The following is a 23868-nucleotide window of genomic DNA, read 5'->3' on the forward strand; positions in this document are numbered from 1 at the left end:
TATCAAGTTTCAGTAAGACTAGGCTCATCTATTCATATTGAGGCCAGAAGTGGCAGCTCTGTAAGGGCCAAGAAGCAGAGTCAGAGATAGCTCCTGCTCCCACCATTAGGAGTTCCATATGAAAACCAAGTTACACAACTGTTATATATTCAATGGGCCTATTTTTATTACATGGATGCTCCCTAGTAGTTGGTTCAGATTATGTGGGTCCATACTAGCCCAAGATAGTTGATTCTGTAGGTTCTCTTGTGGTGTGCTTGACCCCTCTGGCTCCAATAATCATTCCTCCCTCTTTCCAAAGCTCTGCCTAATGTTTGAATGCACATCACACATCTGTGGATCTATTTTCATGAGTTGGTGAATGAACCCTCTCTAATGCTGGTTGTGCTAGGTTACTGTCTGCAAGTAAAACAGAAAATCATTAATTATATTGGATTGCTTACCTCTCATCACATGGGTTTCAAGCTGGACTAGCTAGCAATTGGATGGCCAATTCCTTATTTTCTGCTTTATCTTTACTTCTGCACATCTTGTAGGCAGTACAAATTGTACGTTGAAGATTTTGTGACTGAATTGGTGTCCTGATATCTCCACTGGATGTCTTGTCTAGTTATAGGAGATAGCCATTTCAGGATCCATATTTCCTATTGACAGAAGTCTTAGCTAGAGGAACTCTAATAGGTTCCCAGGAGTTTGGTTTGCACTAGGTTTCTAGTTTGTCCCAGAGATACTCCTTCCCAATTTCAGTACTCTTTTCTACTATCTTCCACCTACCAGATCCCTCCTGTTTCAATATCCACTTACACCCCATTTACTCCCCTCTCCTCATTCACCCACAATATCCCTTTTACTTAACCTTCTCAGTAAGATTCATGCATCCCACCTTGAGCCCTCTTTGTTACATAATATCTTTAGCTCTGTAGTTTATATTATGGCTAACCTGTACATTACAGCTAATATCATCTTATAAGTGAATTCATGCCATGTTTGGTTTCTGGGTCTGGGATAACCTTACCCGGGATGATCTTTTCTAAGTCCATCCATTTGCCTGCAAATTGTGTGATGTCATTGTTTTTTGTAACTGAGTAATACTTCATTATATAAATGTACCATGTTTATCCACCTTTATCTATTCTTCAGTTGGGTGACATCTAAGTTGTTTCCAGATTCTGGCAATTATGAATAAAGCTGCTACGGATATAGTTGAGGTAGTGTTCTTGTGGTAGAATGGAGTGTCCTTTGGGAATATGTCCAGTAGTTATAAAGCCAGGTCTTGAGGTAGATTTGTAAACAGCTAAATTGATTTCCAATGTGACAGTACAATTTTGCACTCCCAACAATTGAGGAATGTTCCCCTTGTTTTACATTCTTGCCAGTATAAGGTTTCAGGTGAGTTTTATGTTCTGATTTTGTAAGATGGAATCTCATGATGGTTTTGATTTACATTTTCCCAAATGACTAAGGATATTGAATATTTAAGTGTTTCTTGGCCATTAGAGATTCCTCTTTCAAGAATCTCTTTAGATTTGTACCCTATTTTAATTGGATTATTTGGTTTATTGATGTCTAATTTTTTTAACTTCTTTATATATTTTGAATATTAGCCCCATGTTGAATGGAGGATTGTGTAATATCATTTCCCATTCTGTGGGCTGCTATTTTGTTCTTTTGACAGTGTCCTTTGCCTTACAGAAGGTTTTCAATTTTATGTGGTCCCATTTATTAATTGTTGATTAGTATCATTTCAGGAAGTTTTCTCCTGTGCCAATGCATTCAAAAATATTCTCCATTTTCTCTTCTATCAGGTTCAGTGTATCTGCTTTTATATTGAGGTCTTTGATCTGCTTGAACTTGAGTTTTGTCTAGGGTGATAAAAGATAGATCTATTTGCATTATTCTATAAGCAGATATCCAGCTAGCACAATACCATTTGTTGGAGATATTTTCCTATTTCCATTGTACACTTTTAGCTTCTTTGTCAAAAATCAAGTGAACATAGGTATGGAGGTGGATGGGTTCATTTCTGGGTCTTTGATTCAATTCCATTGAACATAATGTCTGTTGTTATGCCAATTCCATGTGGTTTTTATGACTATTGCTCTGTGGTACAGGTTGAAATCAGGGATTCCATACCTCCAGAGGTGTGTGTGTGTGTGTGTGTGTGTGTGTGTGTGTGTGTGTGTGTGTGTGTGTTTTAGTTGTACAGGATTGTTGTAGAAATCCTGGGGTTTTGTTTTTCCATATAAACTTGAGTACTGTTGTTTCCAGGTCTGTAGGGAAATATGTTGGGATTTTGATGGGAACCAAATTAAATATGTAGACTGCTTTTGGTAATATGGTCATTTTTTACTATACTAATCCTACCTATTGATCCAAAAGTGTGGGAGATCTTTACAAATTATGATATGTTATTCAATTTTTTTCATCGAAGGCTTGCTTTTCTTGCTATGAAGGTCTTTTGTGTGCTTGGGTAGAGTTATTGAAAGATATTTACATTATTTTTAGCTATTGTGAAGGACTCTGAAGCCAACAAGATCTAGTGGGTCTATTTAGCTAAAGTTCTAGCTAGAGACATTTTTATATCACAGCCAGTTTCAAGACTGTTAACATGTAGAGGGATCACCAAATAGTGTTATGTGTCCTGTTTAATCATCTTGATTTCCTTTTTCCTGTCTGCAGTGAAGATCTTTAGAGGATATCCCTCTATCAGATCTGATATTTATTACTTTGGAAGGAATCCAAAGCTGTTTCTTCTTCCTCATTGACACAAGTAAAAAAAATTATATATATATATATATATATATATATATATATATATATATATATCCTTTGTCCAGTAGTCTGAAGTTATTAAAAGTGTAGACTGATTCAATTAAGCAGTCCATTCTTTATTTAAGGCTGCGCTATTCTGACTTCTCTTAAAGAGGATATACCATTTCACTATAGCAATTGAACCTATAACTCTCTTCATTTTAATAATTTAAAACAATTAAAACAATTATTATTATTATTATTATTAATTGAGACAAAGTTTCTCTATGTAGCTTGGGCTGACTTGGATTTGCTCTGTAGATTAGTCTACCCTAGAAATTGTTCTGTCCCTACCTTTGTTTCCAAAGTACTGAGATCAATGGCAAAGATTTATTTATTTAGTATCTATATACCCTTGAAAATATTTATATCAATTTTATTTTCCTCTCCCTTCTTTGGAGATTACTATGTGTGTTTATTTATCTTACCATATTTTCTCTGTATTTGATACCCCTTTCCGTATTCAACTTTATTTAAATTCTGTTCCATCTAGTGTATAACCATATTCAAAAGCAACACTGAATTTTCTCAGAGGTTTTGGCTTGGGCCATGTGCCATACAATAGGCTGAACCATTATCAGTTCTCCCATGTAAGCCCCACTTTCAAAGGAGATTGACTAACATTCAGAGTAGTGTGACATACTATTTTACTGTGGGTAGCAAGTCTCCAATCCATGCCACTATTAATTAGACCATTGTCTTCCAGTGTATCCAGCTATATATTATGATGGCATATTGCATTTAGACCACAATTGGCATTAATCCCTTGTCTTTTTAAATTTAAAACACAATCATATTGTTTCTATGACATATATGCTTATTTTACTTATTTATCTACAGTGACAAAAGGCATTTGTGTTCTGTAATGCCAAGATGATAATTAACATTTATTAAGCTTAATAGAATTATTCTTTAGATTGTTTCTCTTGTACAGTGGTCTCTGGATTCATTAATTGGATGCTTTCTTCTCCTGAAAAAATAAATGTAAACAACCCTGCTCCAACCCAGACACTGGGTCTTTACATTGACTAGCATTATCTATCTTTCCTAGGGCAAAATAAGTTTTGGCAACAGAAAAAAGCATTATCTTTCAATTGGAAATTACAAATATACCTTACGTGGATAAATATATCTACATCCCACTTTTCTTTATATGAATTTATGATTGCTACATATATATTTTTTAAATTACTAAGAACATTCCTACTCATTAATAAGCAAAACCCTATGTAGTTCTTTAAGAAAAAAATGTGTAATTTTTAATTTTAGACTGTCTTTTCTAAGTGACTGTATCTATTAGCAGACTTTCACCCTGATTTCATTGTGCAGAATGGCTGGTCTAGAGTTCATAGAGATCTGCCTGCCTCTGTCTCTTGTGTCTGATGTGTTTTAATTCAGAGACTGCTATGCCTGGATATGTCCCTGTCCCTTTGTTTACAGAAAGAGGACTTGAGACTTTTCACCTGACTTTGGCCAAAGCATCCAACATAGGACTGCATTTCCACACATTATTAATCATTAATTCTCATAGGATAGGCTAAGACCGAAAGGTTGAGACAAGCTTAGGAGAACCTGAAGTGGCTTATCCTGCAGCTGTGTTCTCCAGGAAGTCTCTCCCAGTTTTGCTATCTGCTGTTCCATCACTGCATTTGGCCTGAGTATAAGTGGAAGACAAGTTCCTCATCAGCAACTGTACACTACCCTTGGGAGAACTTCTGTGTTCTGCTTTTAAATTTAGTAGGAGATTCTTTAAAAAGTTTTGTTCCATGTTATCTCTTGCACAACCTGATCCTTAGCTAGGAAATCTTCCCAGCTACTAGACTTTTGCTCCTGGCTAGCCTGACTTCCCTTTTTAATGTATGCCTTTATAGGTTGTAAGCTTAGGTTCTCCTTGCTGTAATTTGGGTGCCAGCCCCATGCTTCTGGAAATAGTGTTCAGACTCAAAATTATCTGCAAATACCTTGGCTACATGGCTTTACTATGACTAGATCATAGCTACAATAACCCAATTATTTTAACCTAAATTCTGCTACATGGCTAGTTAGTTACCTGTGCTCAGGTACCATGAGTCCATCTCCTCACATCTTCCCAGGAAAATCTTGCCTCAACTGGGACTATCAAGAATTCTTTCTGCCTCCTGGATGTTAGTTATACCTTCTATTTCCTGTCTAAACAATAAGTCATAGGCTTTTTAATTAACAGGTAATGCATCCTAACAATACATAAGATATTCTCTCTACATTGTACTATATATAGATGTAGATGAGGGCTCTTAATTAACAGAAATGGACTCAGAGGAAAAACCAAGATTTAAGTTATTAGTCCCAGAATAGGACAGAATTGGATGAAGGAATAGCTATAATATTTTACCTTATTATTAAGGGTTTCCAAGATGGCTAAGCAGTTAGAATAGAAATCCTTTTAACCTTAGTTCAATTCTTGGAACTCAGATGGTCAAAGGCAAAAACCTGATATTAAAATTGAGAGATATAGACTGTGCCAAAGAATCATTTAAAATAGCTAATAGAGAAAAGCAGAAAAAAGAGACTAAGTCTAGGTGGCTACTCTGGGAAGAGGGATAAAGAAAAGAAAGATAAAGAAAGTACACTTTCAGGAACATGAACTAAGATTAAAATTTAAGTATGTAGCCAAGGATGTGTAATATCAGATGTCCTGGCAAAGCTGTATTACCCTACTACTACACTTGGCCCATCATTGTGTGGGATTCATTTTCATCCTACAAGGTAGTCTGAAGAGGTGCTAGATCTGTGTAAAATATCTATTTGGGAGAGATAAGCTTTCCCTTGAACTGAAACCTTTTCCTTTTCTGAATATGATATTCTGGGGAGGGATATCCTCATTTTTGGGGGGGAGTGCATTTTTTCAATAGTTTAATAATCAGATTAAGGGAAAATGCCTCTAGAATATCAGACTACTTAAAAGATAAAAGTGATTGTCTTGCCTCATCTTCACAGCTACCCCAAACTTCCATCTTCCAGGCATTGCGGTAGGAGTCCCTAGACTCTCTGAGTCTTTGGTCTTCATTCTTTTCAGGTGCCTAGATAATCCCAGTTTCATGTAATAACCTACTATAAAGATGTCCAGGAAAGTGCAATTGAAAGTGGGACAGGAGCAAGATATATCCTTTAGAACCATGCCCCCAGTTACTTGCTTTATCCAACCAACTTCATTTCCTAAGATATTTGCCATTTTCCAAAAACACTACGAAATTATAAGTTCATCAATAGTTAATCCACTGAAAAAAATCAGAGCTTTACTGTCTCACATATTTCTCAGTGGTTAGATCTGGAGACTTAGCCTGTAATGTGAATCTTTTCTAGGAAATGTATATCCAATTCATAACACCAGGTCCCATTTTTTCTTTCTTTCAGATGTCCTGTTCAAACCGGAATATATGTCATTGATGTCAAACAAATTTTCATCTCCTGTAATATATTTAATCATTATACTTTTTCTTAATGTTCTTAGAGGAATACTTGATTTTTGTTGTTTCAAAGGAAAACCTCTTTATTTCAGAAAACTAATGAATAAACTAAAGAAAGGTAAAGAGGTCTGAAACCATTTCTTCTTGACGCACAGTATTCAGATAGTATGCATAAAAATTTTTGGTGTATTTTAACTCTTTATCAAAGGTGGTCCCAGAATTTTCAGAGATCCTCAGGTTATGGTACTATTTTCCCCTTCCTCCTTGTACCATTCAGGGATACAGTACAGCTATAGTTGATATTTCCCTCAAGGTCTCAGAATTTTTTCAGAGGACTAATAACTGGGTGAATAAAGGTCATTATAACTGCTCACATCTTTGTTTCCAAGTCAGTTTTTAAGTCTGTTCTGTCTTCAGTCTAAATGGCAACAGTCTTATTTCACCAAATTTTAAGTCCTATCTTCTCTAAAAGTTCCTAACTCTAACCCTAAACATTTTGCTTATGAGGCTTTTGCCATGACATAACTTAAACAAACAAGTTGATATAGCACCAGGAACTTCAATACAATGCCTGTATTCAACATTTCTCTTGCTGTTCCAAAGCATTCCCAAACACTTAGCTTCCTAAATATTTTTACTAATTTTCTTTCAGATTTGAATAATAAAATGGGAACTGGCTATGAGCTTATCTGTGAGTGTCTTCTGTTACTTTTGTATATTGGCTTCCTCCCTCTCTACTTGAAGTTCAGGAGCAGAAGTAAGTGGAACTAGAATGGAATCTGGTATTTTCCCTTTGCTCTTTCTAGTGCCTTCTCATCTTGGACTATTTAGCCAAGTAGCACAATTTTCTGATGTCACCTATTATTTACATGAAACCAATAATTTATAAACATTAAAATCCCCTTAGTTTAGAGATTCCTTTTGAAAATTAATGAGGAAAAAGTCAGGTACAGAGCCCAGTGTGGTGGTGCATGCCTTTAATCCCAGCACTCGCAAGGCAGAGGCAGGCAGATTTCTGAGTTCGAGACCAGCCTGGTCTACAAAGTGAGTTCCAGAACAGCCAGGGCTATAAAGAGAAACCTTGTCTTGAAAGAAAAAAAAAGTCAGGAACATTTTTTTCATTTGATTTTTCATTTTCATTTTCATTTTCTAAGACTACTAAAAGCTGATATTTGATCTTCTTAGTTATATATGTATAGCCAATTTAAAGTGTTGTCATACTGCAAAATATACCATGTATAGGATATTATCTGAGGATTTAGAAATATATTTCATTTCATTATGGATATTAGGAATTATTTTATTAAAAAGCAACCATCAAAGGAAGTCAACAGATCTAGTAATTATCATAAGGAATTTGCACTCGCCCAAAAGATAAAATTTATCAGATGTTAGATACAGAGATTTTCCTTTCTAGTTTAACATGTAATTCAGAATGGCTGACAATGAAACTAATGCCATCTATTTTATTGCAAATCATTAAAATAAGCCTCAAATCTCAAATAAATGAACTAAAAGGAAATTGAAAATTAGCAACACTGTATAAGGATATGGAAAATATAATTGACTTTTAGCACTATGAAATAAACAAAATATCCTAAACCAGTCTTTCTAATTACAATAAATCTTTCTATCAATGTAACACTAATAACAGCTATGTAATTTTAAAGTTATTTTGCCCACCAAGAAATCAAAAACAATATTTTGAGTAAGAGAAAATATTAGTGTATATGAGTACTTTCTCCCCCATCTTCCCCTTTCCCTCCATTTTCATATTTTTGTTGGGAGCGTGATATCCTGCTTTTAAAGTCCATATCATAATTAAATGGGCTAATTCTAATTGTAAAATCCCTCTTAAGCAGGATTCTAACAGAAGTATCAACATTCTCTGTGAGGCCCAAAGTATCAAAAACAGACATGATCTGTGAAATATTTTAGTAAGTAAAATTGTACATATACTGGAATACTATAAAGAATAGAATTTAGGGACTGGGAAGAGGGTTCAGTAGTTAAATCACTTGCTGCTCTGTCAGAGGGTCTGGATTCTGTTCCAGCATCTATATGGAAGTTCACAACTCACTATATCTACAGTTTTAGTGGTTCTACAAACCTCTTCTGGCTGCTAACACTCATGTACATAAAATAAAAAAATGAATATATGTTTTCAAAAGGAAAATTATTTAGAAATTATTCTCCCTTATCAAGATTACAGTTATTAACTGACATAAAACTTTGAAGCCAAAGACAACTGATGGACTTTCCCATTCTATATTAAGGGACAATTGTGAAATAGGCTTAGATTTCAAGTTTAGCATCCATGGTCTGAACTTCTTGTGTGTATTAAAAATGGACTTAATACTAACATACAATAAAAATATAATTAAAATTTAAGAATATCTTAAAAGCCAAAGTAGAATTTCTATATAGATTCAATTTTACTAATTGAAATAAAAATCATAAGCCAGTGGAAACATTAAATAGGATATCCAATATAATAAAAAAGAAGTGGACTTCAGATATTAGGTAAGATGCAGTGTGTACTTACACACCTACCAAGTATAGTATGAACCCAGATTATTCATCAGTCATCTCTCATAAGAGAAACTTCTATATTCAGTACATAACAGCACAGATATCAAGGTGCAGAGCATAAAGTATGTCTGAATGATAATTCCTAAGCATGACATTTATAGCACACTTCCTCCCAAGTCTCATGAGTCAGTACAGAAGAAGAGAAAGAAAGGTTGTAAGAGTTATAGGTGGTAGATGACTGCAAGGCATCTGTGTTTTCTGTGTACAGCAGGGCAGTTATACATATGAACTCATAGCAATTGAGACAGTATGCATATAACTGTGGAGACTTGGGCCACTCAAAATTCCAGCATGGAGAGGCAGATTGGGCATGAAGTTGCATCACTACCTGTTAGAGGTATTGGCACTTGATAACTGCTGGGTAAAGGAGAGTCAATTTTCTTTAAATCTGTGGCCTCTAATATGTTGACTGCCCTCCAGTGATAGATAAACATCCAATGTCACATAGGCTGTTCTTGGTGTGTTTGCATGTATTCTGTGTGAGTTTGTGTATACGTGTGCGCTCATAAGACCCATGTATTTCCTCGGTGCTCTTTCTGCAATATGTGGGTTTGGCAGATCTGGAACAAGAGATTAAAAATAGAGAAAAGGATAATTTTAGCTACTGGTATATAAATGATAAAAAGTAACAAGTTCTTATCATTTTCATGTATGGCTTAGACCAAACTGCACAAATCCTTGGCTATATTTTACTTATTTTAAAATATGCCTAATATTTATTTCTTTCTCCCCCAGCTTCTATTTTGGATGATATATACCCATTTTATAGTAAATGGCTGTGGGACATTTGCATAGCCTTGATTGTAATAATGATATTTTTCACTGGACTCATTTTGATTCTACTTTGGACCCTGAACCGTAAGTGAAGGGGGATGGGAACTCCAAGGTACTCCAAAGAACTCCAGGTCTCCTTTTCTCTACCTGAATCTTTATGAATCTATTAATATGTAATTAATCATCACTTGGTGAAACTAGAAGGAAATAAAGGCGTGGATCATTGCTATCTTTTTTTATCTTCCATAAACAGATAAGAGGAATTTTAGGATTTATACAGTCCCTTTATATTTATAAGTGTGCATTAAGTTAGCATATAGGCTTGCCTGTGGGGAACTGTCTTTAGTGGGTTAGTTGAAATCAGAAGATTCACCTTGACTGAAGGCTTCCATATGGGTTTCACTGCTGCTTTTCTTTTAAGTACTTTCTGAGGTGCTATCCTCAACCACAGGGAGCCCTAGCAGGCCCCTCCTCCACATTTCTAGATAGACAGTGGTGAATTTTGCCCCTTGAGAAAGTCTAAGTTTGCATCTTTAATTCTGGAATCTTAAAGAATGATGTTTTACGAAAGTGACTTATGTCATCCAGGTTTTCCAGTTTTGTTGAGTATAGCCTTTTGTAGAAGGATCTGATGGTGTTTTGGATTTCCTCAGGATCTGTTGTAACATCTCCATTTTCACTTCTGATTTTGTTAATTAGGGCGGTGTCCTTGTGACCTCTACTGAGTCTGGCTAAAGGTTTATCTATCTTGTTGATTTTCACAAAGAACCAGCTCCTGGTTTGGTTGATTCTTTGAATAGTTCTTTTTGTTTCCACTTGGTTGATTTCACCCCTGAGTTCGATTATTTCCTGCCTTCTACTCCTCTTGGGTGAATTTGCTTCCTTTTGTTCTAGAGCTTTTAGGTGTGTTCACAAGCTGCTAGTGTATGCTCTATCTAGTTTCTTTTTGGAGGCACTCAGAGCTGTGAGTTTTCCTCTCAGGAATGCTTTCATTGTGTCCCATAAGTTTGGGTATGTTGTGGCTTCATTTTCATTAAACTCTAAAAAGTCTTTAATTTCTTTATTTCTTCCTTGACCAGAGTATCATTGAGGAAAGTGTTGTTCAGTTTCCATGTGAATGTTGGCTTTGTATTATTTATGTTGTTATTGAAGATCAGCCTTAGTCCATGGTGGTCTGATAGAATGCATGGGACAATTTCAATATTTTTGTATCTGTTGAGGCCTGTTTTGTGACCAATTACATGGTCAATTTTGGAGAAGGTACCATGAGGTGCTAAAACGAAGGTATATCCTTTTGTTTTAGGATAAAATGTTCTGTAGATATCAGTTAAATCTGTTTGGTTCATAACTTCTGTTAGTTTCACTGTGTCCCCGTTTAGTTTCTGTTTCCAAGATCTGTCCATTGATGAAAGTGGGGTGTTGAAATCTCCCACTATTATTGTGTGAGGTACAATGTGTGCTTTGAGCTTTACTAAAGTTTCTTTAATGAATGTCCCTGCACTAGCATTTGGAACATAGATATTTAGAATTGAGAGTTCATCTTGGAAGATTTTACCTTTGATGAGTATGAAGTATCACTCCTTGTCTTTTTTAATAACTTAGGGTTGAAAGTCAATTTTATTCTTTATTAGAATGGCTACTCCAGCTTGTTTCTTCGGACCGTTTGCACGGAGAATTGTTTTCCAGCCTTTTACTCTGTGGTAGTGTCTGTCTTTGTCCCTGAGGTGAGTTTCATGTAAGCAGCAAAATATTGGGTCCTCTTTGTGTAGCCAGTCTATTAGTCTATGTCTTTTTACTAGGAATTGAGTCCACTGATGTTGAGAGAAATCAAAGAAAAGTAAATGTTGCTTCCTGTCATTTTTGTTGTTAAAGATGGGATTCTGTTCTTGTAGCTGTCTTCTTAGTTTTGTTGAAGGATTACTTTCTTGCTTTTTCTAGGATGTAATTTCCATATTTGTGTTGNTGTTTTCCATTTATTATCCTTTGAAGGGCTGGATTCGTGGAAAAATATTGTGTGAATTTGGTTTTGTCATGGAATACTTTGGTTTCTCCATCTATGGTAATTGAGAGTTTTGCTGGGTATAGTAGCCTGGGCTGGCATTTGTGTTCCCTTAGGGTCTGTATAACTCTGTCCAGGATCTTCAGGATTTCATAGTCTCTGGTCAGAAGTCTGGTCTAATTCTAATAGGCCTGCCTTTATATGTTATTTGACCATTTTCCCTTACTGCTTTTAATATTCTGTCTTTATTTAGTGCATTTGTTGTTCTGATTATTATGTGTCGGAGGAATTTCTTTTCTGGTCCAGTCTATTTGGAGTTCTGTAGGCTTCTTGTATGTTCATGGGCATCTCTTTCTTTAGGCATGGGACATTTTCTTCTATAATTTTGTTGAAGATATTTGCTGGCCCTTTAAGTTGAAAATCTTCCTTCTCATCTACACCTATTTTCCGAAGGTTTGGTCTTCTCGTTGTGTCCTAATTTTCCTGGATGTTTTGAGTTAGGATCTTTTTCCATTTTGCATTTTCTTTGATTGTTGTGTCCATGTTCTCTATGGAATCTTCTGTACCTGAGATTCTCTCTTCCATTTCCTGTATTCTGTTGCTGATGCACACATCTGTGGCTCCTGATTTCCTTCCTAGGGCTTCTGTCTCCAGAATTGTCTCCCTTTGGATTTTCTTTATTGTTTCTTCTTCCATATCTGTGTTCTTTCCAGCTTCTGGCTGTTATAAATAAGGCTGCTCTGAACATACTGCTACTTGTGTCCTTACTAAATTTTGGAGCAATTTCTGTGTATATGCCCAGGAGTAGTATTGCTGGGTTCTCAGAGAGTACTATGTGCAATTTTCTGAGGAACCACCAAAATGATTTCCAGAGTGTTTGTACAGGCTTGCAATCCCATCAGCAATAGAGGAGCAATAGTGTTCTTCTTCCTTCACATTTTCTCCAGCTTCTGTTGTTAACTGAGTTTTTGATCTTAGACATTTTGACTGGTGTGAGGTGGTTGTTTTGATTTGCATTTCCCTGATGATAAAGGATGCTGAACATTTCCTTAGTTCAGAATACTTTGTTTTGCTCTGTGCCCCTTTATAATAGGGTTATTTGGTTCTCAGGAGTCAAAATTCTTTGTATATATTGAATATTAGCCCTCTATTGGATATAAGGTTGGTAGAGTTCTTATCCCAATTTTTTGGTTGCTATTTTGTTCTATTGACAGTTTCCTTTGCCTTACAAAAGGTTTACAATTTTGTGAGGTCCCACTTGTCTATTGTTGATCTTAGAGCATAAGCTATTGGTATTTTGTTCAGGAAAATTACCCCTGTGCCCATGTACTCAAGGCACTTACCCACTTTCTATTCTATTAGTTTCAGTACATCTTCTTTTATGTGGAGGTCCTTAATCCACTTAGACTTGATCTTTGTGCAAGGAGATAAGAATATAAGGATTTGTATTCTTCCACAAACTAACTGCCAGTTGAACCAGCTCATTTGTTGAAAATGCCATCTTTTTTTCCTAGCTCCTTTGTCAAAGACAAAGTGACCCTAGGTGTTTGGGTTCAGTTTGGGCCTTCACTTATGTTCCATTGATCTACCTACCAGTCACTGTACCAATACCATGCAGTTTTTAATCACAGTTGTTCTGTAGTACAGCCTGAGATCAAGGCTGGTGATTCCAACAGTAGTTCTTTTATTGTTCAGAACAGTTTTTGCTATGCTGTTTTTGTTTTTTTTTTTTTTTTTTTTTTTTTTTTTTGTTATTCCAGATGAATATGCAAATTTCTATTTAACCCTATGAAGAATTGAGTTGGAATTTTGATTGAGATTGTATATATGCAAATTTCTTTTTAACCCTATGAAGAATTGAGTTGGAATTTTGATTGAGATTGTATTGAATCTGTAGATTGCTTTTGGTAAGATGTGCTTTTATTTATTTATTTATTTATTTATTTATTTATTTATTTATTTATTTAGGTTTTTTGAGACAGGGTTTCTCTGTGCAGTCCTGGCTGTCCTGGAACTCACTCTGTAGATCAGGCTGGGCTCGAACTCAGAAATCTGCCTGCCTCTGCCTCCCAAGTGCTGGGATTAAAGGTGTGTGCCACCACACCCAGCTAAGATGAACATTTTTACTGTATTAATCTTACCAACCCATGAGCATGGGAGATCTTTCCATTTTCTGATACCTTCTTCAGATTCTTTCTTCAGAGACTTGAAGTTCTTGTCCTATAGATCTTTCCTTTGCTTAGTTAGAGTCAAACCAAGGTATTTTATATTATTTGTGACTATTGTGAAGGGTGTTGTTTCCCTAATTTCTTTCTCATCCTGTTTATCCTTTGAATAGAAGAAGGTCACAGATTTGCTTGAGTTAATTTTATTTCCATCCACTTTGCTGAAGTTGTTTATCAGGTCTAGAAGTTCCCTGGTGGAATATTTTGGGGTCACTTAATTATACTGTCATATCATCTGCAAATAGTGATATTTTGACTTCTTTCTTTACAATTTGTATTCCTTTCACCTACTTTTGTTGTCTAATTGCTTTGGCTAGGACATTGAGTACTATATTGAATATGTAGGGATAGAATAGGCAGTCTTGTCTAGTTCCTGATTTTACTGGGAATGCTTCAAGTTTCTCTCCATTTAGTTGGATATTGGCTACTGGTATGCTGTATATTACTGTTACTATGTTTAGGTATGGGCCTTGAATTCCTGATCTTTCCAAGACTTTTATCATGAAGAGGTGATGGATTTTGTTTAATGCTTTCTCAGCATAGAATAAAATATTCATGCGTTTTTTTTTTTTTCATTGAGTTTGTTTTAGAGTGGATTACTTTCATGGATTTCTGTATATTGAGCCATTCCTGCATCACTGGGATGAAGCCTATGTGATCATGAAGGATGATTGTTTTTATGTGTTCTTGGATTCAGTTATTGAGAATTAAATTAAGTATTTTTGCATTGATATTCATATGGGAAGTTGGTCTGATGCTCCCTTTCTTTGTTGTCCCTTTATGTGGTTTGGGATCAGAGTAAATGTGGCTTCATAGAATGAATTGGGCATTATTCATTTTTTATCTATTTTGTGGATTATTTTGAAGAGTATTGGTATTAGGTCTTCTTTGATGGTCTGATAGAACTCTGCACTTATTCCATCTGGACCTGGCCTTTTATTTGGTTGAGAGATTATTAATGGCTGCTTCTATTACTTTAGCGGTTATGGAACTATTTAGATCACTTTTCTGATCTTGATATAGCTTTGATACCTGATATCTGTCTATAAAATTATCCATTTCATTAAGATTTTCCAGGTTGTTTTTTTTTTTTTTTGAGTATAGGATTTTGTAATAGGATCACATGTTTTATTATTATTATTATTATTATTATTATTATTATTATTATTATTATTTCCTCCATTTCTGTTATGTCTCCCTTTTTATTTCTGATTTTTGATAATTTATATACTGTGTTTTTGCCTTCTACTAAGTCTGGCTAAGGGTTTATCTATCTTTTTTATTTTCCCAAAGAACCAGATCCTGATTTGGTTGATTCTTTGTATTGTTTTCTTTGTTTCTATTTGATTGACTCAGGTCTCAAGTTTGACTATTTCCGGCCTTCTACTCTTCTTGGGTGAATTTTCTTCTTTTTTGTCTAGAGCTCTCAGGTGTGCTATTAATTGTTAGTGTAAGTAATCTCCAGTTTATTTACCAGAGCACTTAGTGCTATGATCTTTCCTCTTAGTACTACTTTTATTGTGTCCCTTATATTTGGGTATGTTATGGCTTCATTTTCATTAAACTCCAAAAAGTCTTTAATTTTTTTCTTTATTTCTTTCTTGACAAAGTTCTCATTGAGTAGAGAGTTTCTCAGCTTCCATGTGTATGTGGGCTTTCTATTGTTCATATTGTTATTGAAGATCAGCCTTAGTCCATGATGATGTGATAGATGCATGAGATTATTTCAAACTTCTTGTATCTGTTGGGGCCTGTTTTTTGACTGATTATATGGTCAGTTTTGGAGAAGGTACCAAGAGGTGCTGAGAAGATAGTATATTCTTTTGTTTTAGGATAAAATTTTCTCTATCTGTTAAATCTATTTGGTTCATAACTTATGTTAGTTTCACTATGTCTTTGTTTAGTTTCTGTTTCCACTATTTGTCCATTTATGAGAGTAGGGTGCTGAAGTCTACCACTATTATTGTGTGAGGTGCAATGTGTGCTTTGAGCTTTAGTAAATTTTCTTTTATGAATGTGGGTGCCCTTGCATTAGGAGCATATATGTTCATACTTTAGAGTTCTTCTTGGTAGATTTTTCCTTTTATGAGTATGAAGTGTCCTTCCTTATCATTTTATTCAGTACTTGTGTATTCCAGCTTCTTTCTTGGGACTATTTGCTTGAAGAACTGTTTTCCAGCCTTTTACTCTGAGGTAGTGATTGTCTTTGTCACTACATAGGGTTTCCTATATGCAACAAAATCTTGGGTCCTTTTTACATATCCAGTCTGTTAGTCTATGCATTTTTTTTAATTGGGAAACTGTGTCCGTTTATATTAAGGATATTAAGGAAAAGTGATTGTTACTTCCTGGTAGTTTTGTTGTTATAGGCAGAATTATATACATGTGGCTATCTTCCTTTAGGTTTGTTAAAAGAAAATTTATTATTATTATTATTATTATTATTATTATTATTATTATTATTATTTGCTTTTTCTAGGGTGTAGTTTCCCTCCTTGTGTTGGAGTTTTCCCTTTATTTTCCTTTGAAGGTCTGGATTTGTGAAAAGATATTGTGTAAATTTGTTTTTGTCATGGAATATCTTGGTTCCTGCATTTATGGCAATTGAGACTTTCGCTGGATATAGTTCCCTAGGGTGGCATTTGTGTTCCCTTAGGGTCTGCATGACATCTGCTCAGGATCTTCTGGTTTTTATAGTCTCTGGCAAGAATTCTGCTGAGTCTGAATTTATATGTTACATAACCATTTACTCACTGTGTTTAACATTCTTCCTTTTATTCTGCTTTTGGTGTTTTGATTATTATGTGACAGGAGATATTTCTTTTCTTGTCTAATCTAATTGGTTTTCTCTAGGATTCTTGTATGTTCATGGGCATCTCTTTCTTTAGTTCAGGGAAGTTTTCTTCTATAATTTTGTTAAAGATATTTACTGACTCTTTTAGCTGGGAATCTTTGCTCTCTTTTATACCCATTATCCTTAGGTTTATTCTCCTCATTGTGTCCTGGATTTCCTGGATCTTTCGGATTAGGAGCTTTTAGCATTTTGCATTTTCTTTGACTGTTATGTCAATGTTTTCTATGGCTTCTTCTGCACCTGAGATTCTCTATTCTATCTCTTGTATTCTGTTGATGATGCTTATATCTATGACTCCTGAAATCTTTTCTAGGTTTTCTATCTCTAGATTTGTCTTCGTTTGTGATTCTGTACTGTTCCTACTTCCATTTTTATATCCTGGATGGTTTTGTTCAACTCTGTCCCCTGTTTGCTTGTGTTTTCCTATAATTCTTTAAGGGATTTTTGTGTTTCCTCTTTAAGGGTTTTTACCTGTTTACCTGTGTTCTCCTGTATTTCTTTAAGAGAGTTATTTATGTCCTTCTTAAAATCCTCTATCAGTATCATGAGATGTGATTTTAAATCCAAATCTTGATTTTTCTGGTGTGTTGGGGTATCCAGGACTTGTTCTGGTAGGAAAAGTGGGTTCTGATGATGTCAAGTATCCTTGGTTTCTGTCGTTAAAGTTACTGTGCTTGCCTTTCACCATCTGGTTGTCTCTGTTGTCAGTTGGTCTTCCTGTCTCTGGCTGGAGTTTGTCACTCCTGTGGGTCTGTAAGACTGTGTCAGTATCCCGGGGAGACTAGCTTTCTCCTGGCAGAACATGTGTATAGAGATCTATGGAACAACCTTAGGTCTGGGTGCAGATGGCAACTGGGAGAATCCTGTCCGAGCTGCTCCACTGTTCCTGTGCCCTGTATACTTCTGTCTGGTCCTGCTTTGGACAGTTATTGGAGATAAAGTGGCCATCTCATCTCTGAGCCCAGGAGTGAGAGCGCTCCTGGGATAGCAGCTCTCTTCTGTCTGGACCTGTGTACAAATGGCTGCTCCCAGGCATAGATTGGCTACACAGATTTTAATACCTATTTTCTTCCAAAATATTTTCTAAAAAGTAACAAAGTACATTTGAGATTCTTTCTTTTTTATTGATATTAATTTCTTTTTCAGGATTTTTAAAAATTGAATTCAAAAAACTGATTTATTTTGTTGTTTCCTTTCCATTAGTCAAAGAAAAGGAAGTACAGTGCCATTTAGAGCTGGGACACCCAGTCCCATCCTTATACCATCTTTCCTTTTTCCTTAATTGAAAATAGAATTTTCTTTTCTCACATAATATATCCTGATTGCAAGTTACCTTCCCTCTACTCTTCTCAATTCCTGCCCACATTCTCTCCCATCCAGATCCACTCTGTTTTTTCTCATTTAAAAAATAAAAAGCTTTTAAGGGACAATAATAAAATATAATAAAATAAAGTATAATAAGGGGGCTGGTGAGATGGCTCAGCGGGTCAGAGCACCCAACTGTTCTTCCAAAGGTGCAGAGTTCAAATCCCAGCAACCATATGGTGGCTCACAACCATCCTTAATGAGATCTTACTCCCTCTTCTGGAGTGTCTGAAGACAGCTACAGTATACTTACATATAATAAATAAAATAAATCTTTAAAAAAATAAAGTATAATAAGATAAACAAAAACTAATACCCAATGGATATGTGCAAGATATTTATTGAGGCTCTGATAGATACAAATAAATAAATATTTATGGGTTTGTCAAGTAACTTTATGTAAATTCCCTCTTTTCAGGAGTCACAAATGAATAAACCGTAACATATAGGACCTAGGTAAATTGACTTGGTATGGAATTTTAAAAGGAATATACTGTAAGTCTTCACAAAGGAAGGATGATATATTTTACATTTTCAGGTGACTCGAATGTAATTTAAGAACTATATTCTTAAAATATAGTTTCATTAGATGTTCAAAAAACCTTGACTGTCTTTGGTTAGGTAATCTAGCATGCTAATTTAAAATATCAATTTTTGGAATTGGCTTATAAGAAGAGATACTTCAATGTTAAGTATGCAATTACTGTTAATTGTATTATTAGATTCAATATGTATATTCAGAAATGATATATCCAATAAAAGGTTTCTCAAGTCTTAGACAATAAATTTAATTCAATAATGTATATATTTCTTATTACTTTCAGGATTATTTTAATAAATATACAATAATTACATATATAAATATCTTCTATAAATTGTGTATTATTCAGAAATAAATGTAAGAAGCTTATTCAATTAAATCTTATAAAATTTTATATCTAATTAGTTTGACAATAATCAGTTATTTACATGGGTTTTATTAGTGCTTTAACATTTCAAAACTATTAGATGTCTTGAACATATTAGTATAGTTTTCACACAATATTAAAAGGAAAAAATTTGAAGAAAAGAGTTTTACACATTATATATTCTGTTGCTTATGTTATGTTGTAAATAAAATTAGACATTTAAATTTCTCTTTGAGTTAAAAGTTACCTGGTAGCTCTAGTTAAATAGAACTAACATGTACACCTGGTAAGAAGGCTAATTGAGGGAGTTAATACAATTTCCACATTTGTATTCAAGATGTTTCAAAATATAAATTATCTAAGGTGAAAACATTAATATAACAACACAAAACCAGAGGTCTTTTTCTGTGTATGTAAAGGGATCTCTTAAAAATAATGTGCTTCTAGAAATATTTGCAAAAAAATTGGCTTAATCAGACGATGTTACATTTCAGTAGGATGTACTTTTTGTTATTGTCAGTTCCACTGCTTAAGAAACTGTTTTCACCATTTGTTTTCTTTGATTGGTGATTTAGTCCCAGAGAGCTCTGGGGGTACTGGTTAGTTTATAGTGTTAGGTGGGTTGGGGAGTAGGGAGAGGGAGAAGGGAATAGGGTATCTTTGGAGGTAAAACTAGGAAAGGAATAACATTTGAAATGTAAATAAAGAAAATATTTGTTAAAGAAAAAGGAAAGAAAAAAAAGAAATTATTTTCACAAAGTCAAACTGTGACAACCTTGATCATTTCCCCAGTTCTGGATCTGTGTAATTATGTAAATAAACCTGTTGCCTTGAAAGAATGACTTGATGTTCAGAACATGCTTACTTCAGGGGATCGTCACATTCTCATGAATCTACTTAGGGGATTGAATTATGAGACTTTGCTGCTTCTGCAGCCCCAGGATTGGGACAATGAAATTACTGTTGTTTCTCAGTTTTGCTTGAGCAACTCATGAGCAGAAAGATAACTCAATGAAAGAGGAGAGGCACTAAATGAAAGTTGATATACCAATTTGATGCTGCCAGCTAGTGAGCCCAAGTGAGGGTTCAGATAAGGGTTTATCTATCCTGTTGATTTTTCTCAAATAACCAACTCATTGTTTCATTGATGTTTTTGTATTTTTCTCTTTACTTCTACTTTATTGATTTCAGATGTCAGTTTGGTTATTTCCTACCATCTTCATTTTTATTTTATAGCTTTCAGTTTTACTGTTAAGTTGCTAGCATGAGATCTGTCCTATTATTTTTAAATGTAAACCCTCACTACTATGAACTTTTCTCTTATTACCACCTTCATTGTGTCCCACAAGTTTGGGTATGTTGTATATTCATTTTCATGGATTCTTGAAAGTCCTTAAATTTTTCCTCATTTCTGGTTTTTTTTTTTTTTTTTTGGTTTTTCGAGACAGGGTTTCTCTGTATAGCCCTGGCTGTCCTGGAACTCACTTTGTAGACCAGGCTGGCCTTGAACTCAGAAATCCGCCTGCCTCTGCCTCCCTAGTGCTGGGATTAAAGGCATGTGCCACCACGCCCGGCCCTCCTTTCTGTTTTTAACCGGTAGTGAGTTACTGAATTCCCATGGGTGAGTAGACTATCTGTTGTTTCTCTAATGATATCCAGCTTTAATTGTGGTAACATAATAGTATTCAGGTGGCTATTTCAAATTTATTGTATCATTTTAGGCATACTTTGTGAGCAAGTATGTTGCCAATTTGGGGGAAAATTCCATGAAGTGATAAGAAACAGGTATATTAGTTAGGGTTCAGGAATCTAGACAAAAATCATACAAACACAGTTAAGCAAGAAGAGTTTACTGATTGCACACCCCAAGACTGATTGATAAAGACCAGAGAAAAGGACTCAAGAGCAATATTGTGCTACCAGTCTGTTCTTAGAACAGGCTTTTTTTTAAATAGAGGGAAAAAAACCCATTTTCTTAAGTTCTTAAGAAGTTAAGGGTGGAGGCAGTTCAACATTTTGGCTAATTAGACAAAGTATTATCAGATAATTTTAAAGCTGATTGTTCCGATGTGAATTAAGAGGGGAATTGATGGGTGGTGAACTGAGGTGGGGGCAGTGTAACATTGAGATAACTGAGCATAAGTAATATAACCCTAGTGTTATGACCTTTTAGGAGAATTTTTCAGTGTCACCTATGAATAATTACTCCTGGGAAATAGAGTCTGAGAACCTGAACTTAATTTCACCTTATGAGCAAAATGTAGACTACATACAAAATAGATACAGTAATTTAAAAGCAACAAACATCAACAATATTCTTTTTGTTTGTTTGTTTGGCTAGAATGCTCTTTAGATATATATTAGAATATTTAGTTTAAAACATCTGTGAGGTGCAGTATTTCTCTGTTTAGTTTTTTCTGGATGACCTGTTCCTGTTGGAACTGGGGTACTAAAGCCTCCCATTGTCAGTGTGTAATTTAAACTTCAGTAATTTTTTTTAAATAAATGAGGGTACCCTTGAATTGGAGATGTAGATGCTAAGTATTAGAGAGAGTAGTGATACAAGTAGGATACTTCAATGCAATACAGACAATTTACACCAAGCCTATAGCCAATATTAAATTAAATGGGGAGAAAATCAAAGCAATTCCAATAAAATCAGGAAGGAGCCAAGGCTCTTCAATTTCTCCATACCTATTCAATATAGTATTTGAAATTATAGCTAGAGCAATAGCACAATTGAAAGAAGGGATATAAATTAGAAAAGTAAATATACAAAATCAAAGTTTTGTTATTCACAGATGATATATTAGTGTACATAAATTACACCTCCCTTATTCTACCAGAGAACTCCTACATATGATAAATACCTTCATAGAAATGTCTACAAAGAAGATTAACTAAAAAACATAAATATACAAATAACAAATGGACCAAGAAAAAACCATGAAAACAGCACTCTTCACAATAGTCACATATAATTTAGAATATCTTGGGTTAACTCTATCCAAGAAAGTAAAATACTTATATGAAAAAACTTCAAGTCTTTGATGAAAGAAGTTTTAAAAAGATATTACAAGATGGAATGATCCCCCATGCTGAAGGATCAGTATGATCAAAGCAGTAAAAATAGTCATCCCACCAAAAGCAATCCACAGATTCATTGTAATTACCATCAAAACTCCAACACAATTCTTTGTGGACCTTGAAAGAACAATACTTAATTCTCAAGGAAAATAAAGCAATAGACAAAACCACTTGATAACTAAAAACAATTTTGTATAATAAAAAAACTTGTAGTGGAAACACAATCTACTATATAAGTCTGTATTATGGAGCTATAATAATAAAAATTGCATGCAGTTGGCATAAAAGCAGACAGTTGATCAATGTGAAAAAAAAAATTGAGGGCCCAAATATAAATTCATACAACTATGGAAACCTGATTTTTGATAAAGAAAATAACATTATACAATGGGGGGAAAATGGAAAGAATCATCAACAAATGGTGCTGGTCTAACTGGATATCTGCATGTAGAAGAATGTAAATAGACCCATATCTATTGCTTAGTTTTATTAAATCTTATTACTCCATGTTTCATTGCTATCCCTGAGAGGTTTGCTCTTTTCTAAAGGGAAATGGAGGATGAATGGATGTGGAGGAGAAGGGAAGTAAAAGTGGGGATGGGAGGAGAGAGAGGATTAGAAACTGCAGCCAGGATATACTCTATGAGATAATAAATTTAAAAAAGAAATTACATATTTCATTTTCATTTAGAAAAATGAACTGTTCCAGTCACTTTTGCCTTTGAAAAGCTATAAAGATGAAAATTCTGATCTCATTTCCAAACTCAGAAGTTGAGATGGTAAGAACAGCCATCTTAAGAGATCTGAAAGTCCTTGTATAGTCTCATAGCCTTACAAGGGAATATGATATCTTCATTAAAATAAAGTCCTTTGTATATACACCCAACAATTTAGATACAATATCTGCATCTTGCAAGATTTATATATTCTAAACTATGTCAAATTCTGCCTAAGTCAAATGGGTTTCTAGCACTGTGGTTCTTGAGTATACTCTTGTAGGAAAGGACCTTTCTTTTAACATTAATATGAAGGCTATGAATAAATATGTTTCTATAAGATGGTGTGTGTGTGTGTGTGTGTGTGTGTGTGTGTGTGTGTGTGTGTGTGTGTGTGTGAATGTGTCAAATAATAAAATGCTTTCTTCTAGGTTATGGCCAAAAGTCTTATGAACGTTCGTCAAGTATGGATCTTTCGACACATCACTCTGAGCAAAATAGTTCTAAATCTTCTGAGAAAAATAATGAAGAGATTGAAAATGTTTCAGTGAACTTGTGCAGAGGTAATATTTAGTCAGCACCAAGAAAATTGTGAAGAGGATAGCTTTAGTCCTTAAGACTGGATTTCAGATTACACTCTCAACTGGGAAACTTGAGCAGTAAAGAAAGACAGGAAAGAATAATAATCTGAACTGTGAAATTTATATCCATAAAACACAACCAAGGGAGTCTTTTGATTAAATGTGTTCTGTCTAAAAGTTTAAATTTAAAAAAAACATTTTAATAGCACAGACTTAATTCCTCTCCCCTTCTCTTTCCTCTTTACAGCTCCTTCCAGGTACCTTCCTTTTATCCCTTTCCATGTGCCCCTGCTCACACTGATACTCTTTCTTTTGTTTATTATTGTTAAATACACACATATGTGTGAAGAAATATATAAATACAAACTGCAGCACTGTTTTGTTGTTTACATAGGAGTTTTTTGAAAGAACGGATGATTGAAAGCAATGGAAGCAACAATATAAAACTTAAGGGGAAACTGTTTTGAGGCAAAATAATACACATTTTTATAAAGCCAATATTTAGCTGCA

General features: G+C 34.6%; 1 pseudogene across 1 annotated transcript in view; it reads left to right on the top strand.

The window, feature by feature from the left end:
• The window catches only part of LOC110315125, a 34925-nt pseudogene extending 11492 nt beyond the window's left edge, over window positions 1–23433 (top strand). The window contains exons 4-7 of the transcript XR_002380198.1: window positions 6205–6375; window positions 6910–7014; window positions 9585–9707; window positions 23209–23433. The product of XR_002380198.1 is annotated as a selection and upkeep of intraepithelial T-cells protein 10-like (transcript). The remainder of the gene's footprint in view (window positions 1–6204; window positions 6376–6909; window positions 7015–9584; window positions 9708–23208) is intronic.
• The last annotated feature ends 435 nt before the right edge of the window (window positions 23434–23868 follow it).

The sequence above is a fragment of the Mus pahari genome, unplaced genomic scaffold (genome assembly GCF_900095145.1).
Source record: "Mus pahari unplaced genomic scaffold, PAHARI_EIJ_v1.1 scaffold_6640_1, whole genome shotgun sequence".
NCBI classification, from domain to species: domain Eukaryota; kingdom Metazoa; phylum Chordata; class Mammalia; order Rodentia; family Muridae; genus Mus; species Mus pahari.